Source organism: Lygodium microphyllum, chromosome 23, assembly GCF_053477565.2.
Source record: "Lygodium microphyllum isolate KBCC chromosome 23, Lygodium_microphyllum_v1.1.10, whole genome shotgun sequence".
NCBI classification, from domain to species: domain Eukaryota; kingdom Viridiplantae; phylum Streptophyta; class Polypodiopsida; order Schizaeales; family Lygodiaceae; genus Lygodium; species Lygodium microphyllum.
In genome coordinates this window covers 89,324,924-89,337,234 of record NC_141157.1, presented here as the reverse complement: position 1 = coordinate 89,337,234, position 12,311 = coordinate 89,324,924, and positions in this window count along the sequence as shown.

Here is a 12,311-nt window from a genome sequence, read left to right as displayed (position 1 = left end):
ATAGATAAACATTATAATAGAAAACGAAAAGAATGAAGCATTAGCTGGAACAACTCAAGAGCTAAAATAAAGAAGAATAAAGAATGAAACATAGTTTGGAATAACTCAACAACCAGCTACAATTAAGAACGAAACATCAGCTTGAACAACTCAACAACTGGAATAATAAGGAACGAAACATGAGCTGGAATAACTCAACAGCTAGAATAAGGAATGAAACATCAGCTGGAACAACTCAACAGCTGGAATAATAATGAAACATCAGCTTGAACATTTCAACAGCTGGAATAAGAATGAAATGAAATATCATCCCATCAGCTCAAAACATTTCTTATTGAGGAGGGAATCTTGTTGGCTTTCCCCGACAAGATCTCCTTCCAATTGCTCCTTTGCCACATCGAGAACAAATTCTTGTCCCTAGTACCATGCCATTTCTACTTAGCATAAAATTCACATAAAAGTATATATTTCTTGGCCTTCCAACATTGGTTGGATTAGTATATAGCTCTCACTAGAAGCTTTATTGATCACATGCACAATATCTATCATTCTAGTTCATTAATCACATCTAATATTGCAATATCTATCACAGTTAGGTTTAGCCTGTAAGACAATTGACTAGTATGCCTCTCTGTTGGCTTCTCTCTTGGTAGATCAGCATCTTCCCAATTTCTACTCTATCCAATTCATCAACCAAAGATCATCAGTTGGAAACATAATATCAAGACAAAACATTTGCTAGAAAACAGATCATCAACTAGAATATCATTAGCCCATTAGTTGAAACATAAAATAAGACAAAACATAAACAAAATATGATCAGTTGGAATATAAATGAAATGAGATATCAAAATGAAACATCTGCTGGAACATCATTAGCTAGAATAATATATGAATATGAAACAATTGTTGGAGCATCATTAGCGAGAATATAAACTAAACAAATTAGAATATCATCAAATAAAATATCAAGACAAAAATGTTAGCTAGATCATTATTTCCTTAGCTGAAATAAATGAAATATTAATATGATAAAATAAGCTTACTAGGACAAAATAGGCTTACTAGAAGATCCTAAAAGAGTGAAATGAACTCATTAGCTATAGTACAAAACAAAATAAAACATAGCTAGAAGAGATAAGCTACTAGTAGCCTAAACTGTGCAAGTGAAAATGCAACTAGAAAAAAAAATATCACCTAGAAGCTTATTAGTTAGAATAGATGAACATTGGCTGGAACCAAACAGTAGCTTGATTATCATTAGTTGAATATAGAACGAAACATAAGCTAGATTACTAGTAGCTGGTTAGCTGGAATATAGAGGGAAATTATTCAAGCCACTTATAGCCTAAATGGTGAAATCATATTAAAAATATAGAAATGATAGAAAATTAATGATAGGCTTGCCTTACAAGACGAAATAATGATGATAAAATTACTAGCTTACCTTGCAATATGAAATTATAGAAACAATAATATATGGAGACAAACAATGAGACAAGGTTATATATCCAACACATAGAGACAAGAATATATCAAGACAAACAATGAGAAGCTCAAAAATTTGTGAAACATAGATATATGTTTGATCAAAACTTGCACAAAATTTCATAATCATAGCTAAGGTAAACTGTCGTGCACATTTACAAATTTCAAACACCAAATCTCATCAAGAAAGCATAATATTTGAAATTGTGAAAACAAAATCATAAACCATTACCACATACATATTCAAGAACCACATATTTAAACGGACAAGACTTTCTAAAGCTTTGAAGCTTTGATAAACATAAATCAAGAGTTAAAGCATCCACAAAATGCAATTCTTCTACGATCATGATAAGACTCAAAATAATAATAGATTGTAGCCTTTTGAAAATCCAATTTTAATAAAGCTTTTTTGTTGAAAATTGTCAAGATAGTCACACAATCAACGCTACTTGGGGCAACCAACGTAAAGTATGACATGATACAAAGTATTTCAAGGACAAAAGAAAGGAAAACTAATCCTATGTTTTTCGTGTGACAACCTTTGCTATTAAAACAAAGGGGTGCTATTTCAGTCGCGTGAAGACAAGCGTAAAGCATACCTAGATGCGAATCCACTAGTGCTAACAGAATATGGTGACTATGATGAAAGCAAAGGATGCGGTTGCAGTAAGGAGTTTTTAATAGATACCGTATTTTTCATTGTGTTTCCTGTGTCGTATGATAGACAGTCCAAAATTATCAAGCCCTATCTAAAATAATGGACGGAAAACATTAGCAACGATGAGATAGAGAAAAGAACGTTTATTATTTTCTATCTTTAGTGCTTTTCAAGCGTGAAAGAGCAACAATACTATTCCTGATATTGGAAAGTTTAGTCGTTGTTACCTGGTTCCTCGCAGGCCTCCCCTGGTACACCCTCAACCTCTTTGAGAAGGACGTCCTCACGGCTGTCAAAGTTCGCCTCCCGCCACGAGTGCATCTGGATGTGCGAGGTCTGCGAGCTACTGCACCTGCTGGTAAAATTCCTATAACAATTTGGACAGGGAAGACACCTTCAGTCTCTCACTTTCGCACATTTGGCTGCATTGCTTATATTCATGTGCCCAAGGACACTCGACATAAGTTGGATCCTCTAGGTTTGAAGGTTATTTTTCTTGGTTATTCAGATCATTCCAAAGGTTACAAATTTTATGATCCTTCTTCTCAAAAGGTTATCATTAGTCGTGATGCTATATTTGATGAGAAGACTATGGGTGGCACATGGTCGTCAGATGTTTCAGATGATACACAATCTTTGCTTAGTGCATTTCCTTACTTGCTTTGTGATTCTACTAATTTTGATGATCATAAACCTCCTTCACCTCCAAAGAAGATTGATGAAAATTTGGAGATCTATGTTGATCTTCCTATTGAGATAGAGCATGGATTCTATTCTATTGAATATGACGTCTTTGATGATGCTATGTCTGTCCAAGAGGATCCAATATCGTATATGGAAGCTATCAATTCGTCTCAAAGGGATAAATGGCAAGAAGCTATGCAAGCTGAGTACGATTCTTTAATCTCCAAAGGTACATGGATTCTTACTGAACTCCCTCCAAATCGTGTTCCTATCAAATGTAAATGGGTTTATAAAACCAAGACCAAAGCTTATGGCTCGTTTGATAAGTTCAAAGCACGACTTGTTGCAAAAGGTTACTCACAGATTGCAGGAGTAGATTATCAAGAAACATTTTCTCCCGTTGTGCACTCCACAACTGTTCGTATGATTTTGGCTTTTGCAACACTATTTGATCTAGAAATTCACCAAATGGATGTTAAAACGGCTTTTCTCAATGGAGATCTTGAAGAAGAAATCTATATGGAGCAACCTGAAGGTTTTATGATTGCAGGAAAGGAGCATCTTGTATGTCAGCTTCATCGTGCATTATATGGATTGAAGCAAGCCTCTCATGCTTGGTATATTAAGATTGATCAATTCCTCACATCTAAAGGTTTTGTTGCATGTTTTGCTGACCCAAATCTTTACATCAAAAGGGAGGACAAATATTTTATTATTCTTGCTCTATATGTTGATGATACTATTCTTGTGTCAAATAATATTGCTTTCTTGGATGCTATGATGAAGCTTTTATCGACTGCATTTGAAATGGTGGATCTTGGTGAGATACATTCTTGTTTGGGTATTCAAGTTCAACGACACCGACAACAAGGCATTCTTCTTCTTCGCCAGACAAAGTTTATTAATGATATTGTTAAGAAGTTTGGGTTAACAAATGCGCACTCTGCTAACACTCCCATTCTTTCAAGCTCTACCAAGGGTACATCTACAACACGCAATGAAGAATCAGCCATTCATCAACCTTTTGCTAATCTTGTTGGTTGTCTTCAATTTATTGGTTTAAACACAAGACCATAAATTTTATTTGCAGCTAACTTTTTGGGACAGTATCTTTCTTCCCCTTCCACTATTCATTGGAGTGCTGCAAAACGTATTCTTAAGTACCTCAAGGGTACTAAGGAATTTGGTCTTATTTATCGTCGTCGAGAGGATTCTTCTTTATCTTCTTCAACTTCTCTTGACCTTATTGGATATACAGACGCTGATTGGGCAAATTCACACTTATCCATGCAATCTACAAGTGGGAATTGTTTCTTTGTAAATGGATGTTTGGTTTCTTGGTCCAGCAAGAAACAACGATGTGTTGCGGTTTCTACAACTGAAGCTGAATATGTTGCTGCATCATTAGTAGCTCGCGAGCTAGTTTGGCTTCGACAACTACTTGCAAATTTGGGACATCCTTCATCATCTAGTACACCTCTTCGATGCGATAACCAAAGTGCTATTAGTCTTACCAAAGACTATATACAACATAGTAAATCAAAGCATATTGCTATTCATTATCATTATGTTCGACATGAAGTCAAGAAAGGTTCCATTATGGTGGAGCATTGTCCCAGTGATCAAATGGTTGCAGACATCTTCACAAAAGCTCTTAGTGAAGCTCGCTTTAGCTCATTAAGACATGAACTTGGTATTGCTCCAAGTTCTTGTCTCACTGATTGAGGCATGTATCATTGTATTCAAGAAAACTTTATAGTAAATCATTTTTGTATCGTAGGTATGTGTAGGGGCTCGGGTTTTTCCCTTGTTCTCCCCAAGGGTTTTTTTCACTCGCAGCCATAGACCTTTGTTTGAGTGGGGATGCTACAACTATATATATCATCTCTCACTTGACTTGGGTCTCACCTATATATACTAACTCTATATCAATATGAATCATTCTTTGGGAGTACGAGAGAGATACACAAGACATGCTCCCAAAGAATGAGTGGAGACCGGATTGCTCCAAGATCAAGAGGAGGCTGAGTGGAGACGTTTAGCATTGAAGATTTGCTGCTAATCGGTCCACTGGCAACCCAAATAAATTAATTACAAAACACGCAACACACAAATAAGTGGTATGCCTCATTTTTACAAATGAAATTTGCTTCTTGTTGATGTTTGATGGTTGAAATGGAATTCATATGGAAAAAAAATTTGTTGGATATTTTTTTCATTATGATTAAAGGTTGTGTATAAAAAAATTGTAGATCCATAATAATAAATAGTCGCAACAATTAAATTATGGCCCAAAAAGTGTCTTTTTAGTGTAAAAATGAAGGTTTTATTGGTTTCGGGTGGGGAAAAGAGATGCGCATGGGATAAAATTCTAAGACAAAACATCTTTCAGGTACTATCATAATCATTCACTAATCATAAATCACAAAACAATCTATTTTTATGCACAAATAAATAGAGAAAAATAGCTAAAATTGGAAAAAAAATAGAATTTTTGCGTTATAAAAATCTAAAAAATTATGATTCATGGTTGTGGTTGTATAAAAAAGCTGAGGCATAAATTTTGGCTTCAGTTCAGCTTTGTTTACGTATCATAGTTTATGTTTTTTTTAAATGTGAAAAATACATATAAAATAATACCCTATACCTATGCAATGCAGCATAACCTACATGTTAGAGGGAAAGGGTGAGGTTAAGAGATTAAGAGGGCTGAGAGGGTTTGAAATTTTGAAACATTTGATTGTGCATTCCATTTAGAATTGCGATAATTTAGTTTAAGGGGCTAGTAGCACAAGAAATCGGTACTAGTCTCCATACATCTAAGCATATGTTTAGTGAAAATGATGAAAGGGTTGTTTTTCCACATCACAAAATGTTGATTGGATAAGTATTGTTTGTGCACAAGGATCTTATGCACTATGTATGACGGGTGACATGGTATCAGTCCTGGATTGCATGGCAATTGTCTTCCCAGGACATGACTTACATGCTGAGTGAAAAGGAGCCTTTGCTGTAGGTGAGTTGTACGCTTTCCTTGGGACTGTTTGGTGAGGATTTATATATTCTTGGATCATGCAAAACAATAAAAGAGTGGATTTTGTGTGTTATGTCTTTTATGTTGAAGCGACACATCTTGGGGCCAATCCCCGAGGTGTAGGAGAGTCGTAGTGGAGCCGCGGCAATCAGCCAAGGGGAGCTTCCTGATGTTTGTGTGACGAGGCACTATGCCTACATATTATGGGATCTCTCCTCTGAGGAGAAGGGAAGGTAAATGTTGGACTACATATCAGCTACAAACACATAATTAAGTCTATTTAGTGTACATCGGTGTATTACAGACTCTCCTCGCCCACGAGGCCGTGTGGTGGGATTGTCTATTTTGTGCATAAGGCCTGACTAGTGCCATAGCTAGTGTTGGACCATTTAGGTCCCATTAGTGGTGCATCTATTGGGAGTTGCCAACAAGTTGTGGTTCCAAATCTAGGGTTTCTAGGGACCAAATAGTTGGTTTATGTCCTCTGATAAGAACTGTCAAGCCGAAATACAAAAAGCAGAACGTGCTGAGAGGGCTAGAGGACGGTTGGAGATTGTAATGCGTTATTCCCCTAAAAGAAGTAGCCCACTACACATAAGCGGTAGTGGCTCTAATAACCTAAATGTCATAAGCAGCCCTTTGAGTGCAAGTGGAAGTCTTAGCACTTCTCCACTTCCAGTGAATCAACCCACTTCAAGTGGGGTTGTAGTTTTGCCTACACAAACTCCTGTTGTCAATCCGGTTGTAGCCATGGCACAATCCATCGCATTTCCAGTAGGGAAACCAGATTTACCAGAATTAGGAGCACCTTTTCCCATTTTCCATGGGTTACAAAAGAAGATGGAGAACTCCATATTAAGGAGTTTCAAATGCTCATGTTCAACTATCGAATCCAAGATGAAGGACACCTAATGATGTTCTTCAATATGACGTTAAAAGGAAGGATAAGAGTATGGCATCATGGTCTAGATGCTGGAACCATAACTAGCACTGACTAATTCCTCACAACCTTCTCTAGAGAGTTTGCTCGTGAGAGGGGTGGACAATATTGGTTGCATGTCTTGAATGTAACATGCCAAGAGCCAAATGAGAATGTCCAGGCCTATGCCAAGAATCTGAAGCAAGTTCTTCGCAAACTTAATACATCTGCATGAAGATTTGCTTTTCAGCTGGCAAGAGGAAAGAGTCTTCACCAATTTTCAGCTTTTGTAGACTTTGTGCTGTAAATTGGTGATCAATATCTTTAGGATCTCAAAGGCTTGGCTATTTGGATACCCTTTCTGCCAGTCCTTCGCTTTCAGGTGGTTGAGGAGTAGCCACCAGGCTTGACCTTTTTATCAACTGTTTTATACTTTGTTTCTACTCTTACTTCATCCTTGTCTCGCTGTCCAAAAGCTTCATAATCTACAAATTCTTGAATTATGTCATACATATCCAATGTACATACTTGTATGGACTGATTTTCAGCTTGATTTTCTACATGAACGGCTGTATAAATTTCACCCATTGTATCATTATAATTCAGCCTCTAAAATAGCCCTAAAATTTCTTCATCTTTAAGTAGAACATCAATTTGCTTCAGCTCTTGTTCCATATGACACAAATACTTTCTTTCAGCCCTATTCATGGCTGAAAACTTTTTATAACATCCCACACTATTGGTTGTAAAATCCTGCAAGTCAGCTTTTGGCCTTGCCTCATTTTTATGTGGAGGTAATTTTTTATGACATGATGCACTGCCATAGCCTCCACTTATAGCAGCGCTACCCGAAAACCCTTAAATTCTCAGGCATTAGGAGGAACAGGATGATCTCTCAATCGATCCCTATTCCGATGGTGATTTACACAAACAATTAGGAATTGGACAGCTTTGTCATTATCCTTACTTCTTATTCGAGCATATGATGAACCATCATCAGGGGCCTTTGTCTCTAAATGAGACTCGGAAATAAATGGTTGTCCAAGAATGATAGGATAGCTGCAGGAATCTTGAACAAAGAAATGAAATTCATCTTTTACATTACCAATAGTAACTTGTACATAAGGACATGCTGCATAAAGATCACCAGAAGAGTTATTGGCTGCCTTCATGCGCCATCCTGGGTCCACATCAATGGGCCATCTGCCATTCTCGTAGAGACTTCTTGACATGACATTAATCTTCGAGCCATGGTCTATAAGGCAATGCATGGAGTCTCTTTTTCTCTGATCTTAACAACGGTTTCAGTAGTCGCCCTTGCCCAATGGGTATGGGACTAGTGACTACTAGGAATAAAGTGAGCATCACTTTCTTCTTGCATGTTGTGAAGATGAGCTTCTTTCTTAAGCATAGGCTGCACTTTAGATTGAGAAGTCCCCACCATAATGGCTTCTTTAGTTTCTGCTTCATAAATGTCTTCATCTTTGGCTTCTATGGATGCAATCAATTCTTTGATTGCAATCGAATCCCTTGAGTTTTCAGCTTCTCTTCATCCTGCAAATACACATGAAGTGCTTGCAAAAAAGCATGCACAGATTCTTCAGTTTCCTCACCAACATATTGTCTTTTTCATTTAATTACATCAATTATTACATCATGAAATCCTCGCAATTCTGAGAATTTCACCTAATGTAAATTCAATTCTACTTCCAAGAATCCTTTCTTCTAGGATCCATTTAAGATCCGTTGCGGTCTCTATGTCTGACTGCAACTTGTAACTGGGATGTTTGTTTTTTCTTTTTCCTTCTGTCTTCTTTGGTTGAGGGGCATCTCCCATATCAAGCTTTGGCGGTGAAGGATTTTCAATAGCCTTCTGCTAGTCTGGTTTGCTTCTTGTCACACGTTTAGTTAGCCCTGAAGAAGAAGGACTGGCAACATCTTCATCTCTTCTTCTCTTTTCTTCTATCATGGCTTCATGATTATTAATTTCAGCTAACAAGGCAAAGGCTAAAAATGAATCAACAGGCTCGGTCCAACCGGTTCTTCCTCGGATGCATTGACTGGCAATGGTTAAATCATCTTTGGTTGCCTTACCTTGCTGCATGTGATCCAAGGCCTGCATCCACACTTTAGATTTTGCATTAGTTTTACATGCTTTAACAATTTCATTAGTTGACTCAATTTGCAGCCCATAGGTTGCTGCATCAACAGCTACGTAGGTTGTTCTTGTTGCCAAGTCCTCCAATCTTTTCTTCATGCCACCATTGCTGAAGTTTGGCTCAAGAGGAAGCCCGATTTCGGTTGCATGAATTTTACCATCCTTCCAAAAGACTAATTTTTGTGCTTCAGCTTCACGAACCGCACTCCCTCTTGTCATGCTGTAGGCTATCACACCAGATACAACGTCTTTTGAAGCCTTCTCGTACAGGCCTTTGGGCAGTTGACCCGTCCCCTTTCTTCCACTTTTACATCAAGCATTTCCACTTTAGAATTAATCTCCATTAGATTAAGATGGAGATCCCGCATGCTTTTAATTAGCTCGTCCATGACATCCTTCTTTGGAGATGGAACATCAAAATTTCTTGGTTGCTCGGCCATAGAGGCAGGAGGTCGAGAAACTAGAATAGGCTCCTTCATGGATTCAGTTGATGCAGGGGTTGTTCCCCATCTCAGGCGCAACCGCTCTCTTCGAGCAATCATATTAACTACTTCAGTGACATCACTCCAAGCAGTCTTCAATCCCATCTCAGAGTTAAGATCTTCAAGTCGATCAGTTAGCTTCTCTTGAAGAGAAGAATCTGCAGCTTTTAGAAATAATTCAATCTTCTGGCTTTCCATACCTTGTTGATCGTCAGGATCTAGTTGAGCAAATTTTCTTTCAAATTCTCGATGAAGAGCAGTGGGCGGTTAGACCCTTATTGGGCCTTTCGACCCATTCAGTGAAAACTTTCTTTGTCATAAGGCCAGAATCTTCAAGAAAAAATTCTTCTCGAAGAGCCTTCTTGAACACGGACCATCCCGCGTCTTTTTGGAAAAGACCATGAATTCGGTCTTGGAGACCATGCATAGCCAAACGGGCAAAGTAACGGCTCGAGGCATGTTGAGGAACTCCAAATAAGACCATCTTGCCAGTATAGAGGCGGATAAAAGAGGACACATTTTGCCCATTAAATTGCTTGATCTCTTGCCCAACTGCTTCCAAAGCTTTAATGGTAGCAGCATCAATCTGCTCTTCTTCTTGTCTCCATTGTTGTTGCAATTGCAACTACTACTGAAATTGCAATTGTTGTTGTTGGATTTCTTGCATCAGACGAACCAACTGTTGTAAGGCATCTCCTCCCAAACTTGATGACTCTCCCATTGGTCTTCTTCTTCCATGGACTTTCACGTCGGGTTCACCACTGTCGTCGTGTTAAGGTTTGAAGGTCTACCACTGGGGCTTAGTGCGGAAGAGGAGTATGGGATTCACACTTCGGGAAAGGGAAAAAGATTGGAGTTTGACAAGATCCAGGGCTTAGAAATGATTTAGATGTGGAAGAAGAAGTCAAGCTTTTCTATGTATTTAGCATACATGAATGGAATAAATAACTCTATCTTGATTGCATCAAATGCTTTTGGATACATAATCCATAACATAAAGGATATACTCAAATTCTTAATCCAAATATGAATATCAAATTCAAGCACTAATGGCTTTTATCTCAAGTTCATAGATGGATTTCAACTCTAGGAAAAAATTATTATGTTGGTAAACTTCAAATACATTCAAGATTTGGGCCAATGGAACATGAAATGCATTGAAGGAGCATAATTTTAACTTCAGCCCTGTTTTAAAACAAAAAATTGTAGCCCATAATCAAGCTCAAAAAGAGTGCATAAACTCATGAATAAGCTCCTCTAATCATTAATGAGTAAAGTCCTGAAGAAAAGAGGTCATTTTCTTCTATTACAACCACATAAATCTCTTGTTTGCTCATAAGAATGGACAAGAACAGTGGGTTGCCTTGTTTATGACTGGTTATTTTAGCCCATAATAGCCCATACACCTTCAAAATCCTCACCCTTTGCTTGCCCCAAAGTCACTCAAGTACTTGGGTACAAGTTGGGCTTCATTGGACTATGAATAAGGTAGACAAAATGAGAGAAGACGTACATAAGAGCAGGCTGAATACTTTTCTCTCAGATTTTCCCCTTTTATAGACTGTCATACCATGGATTTTCGTCAGACCAAATGGATAGATAAGTGGAGCTCTCACCTTGTTTGCATCTTCATCTTCAGCCCCTGTTAATCTCCAGTTTGCATGCTCCAAAGCATGCACCATGGCTTTAGCTCTCTCCAGTTGTAGTCAGGCTGTGCAGCCTGCATTTTGTGCCAAAAAATGCGGGCTGCTTCCTGCTCAGGCCCAGGTCACTTTTTGACCTACTCAGGTCACTTGGTGGTCACATTAGTCTATTACTTCAGCTCCCCCGTGAACCTAGTGGGCTTTTGGCATTTTTCTTGAGTTCTAACCATATTTTTGCACTTGAATCAATGTGATTGATCCTGCAGACTGTCAATTACTTCCAATTGTCCAAGTTGTAGGTTCCCATAGACTTATTTTTCATCAATATACATGGTACAATTGAAAATTATATGCTAAATACATGAGAACTTATGTAACTAAGTTGGTTATTGGGTAACAATGACTGAATTTTGTGTGCAAATTCCTCATATAACTCCTAGTGAAGTTCTTCTGTGTTCATAAGAATCCCATGATTTATATTATAAACAATAAACTCTTTGACAACGTGTAGCCATTGATGCAATTTTGTTAAGGGAATGTGTGGAAAGGACCACAACAACAAACCATAAAACTTGGAGCTAAACTGTGTGACAAAGTTTGCATCCAAGTGCGTAGGCAAAACATTAGTTACTAAAGCTCAAGTCCTATGTAAAATCAATGTTTAACTGTATGTCTAGACAATTAGGTCTAACACCCACACCTCCTCTATTCAAATGAATTAGATTTGACCCTAGAGAATATTGAAACTTGATCTTGGAAAAACGTTCACTTTCAAAAGCCAATTAATATATATAGTCCTTCACAGTCATCAAAAAAAGCTCTTGCCATAAACAATGAGCCTATGGAGTTTTTCTAATCCTATCAGGATACATGATCCAAAGAGCTCACTATTTTTTGCAAGATGGTTGTAGATCTATTCTCTATGCCTCAACATGCATTTGTCCAAATGGATATGTGCAAAAATCATCTCCTTTTAAGGTATCAACATGGCAAGAATAACACTTAGCCCCATTCTTATTTTCTTTTGTCACAAATCCATCTTTGAAACATAAATAAATTTACTTTTCTAGTTAATCAAACGGTTCTCCCTTCCTAATTGATCCCTTTCAATTCAACATGTTTGCTACAAAAATGCTAGCATTAATAAGTAAAGAAGTCTACAAAGATATGAGGATAGTATAGACTATCTAGTTCGATTACCGAACTACTACTTCAAGCTTTATAGCTCAATTGTTGGCATAG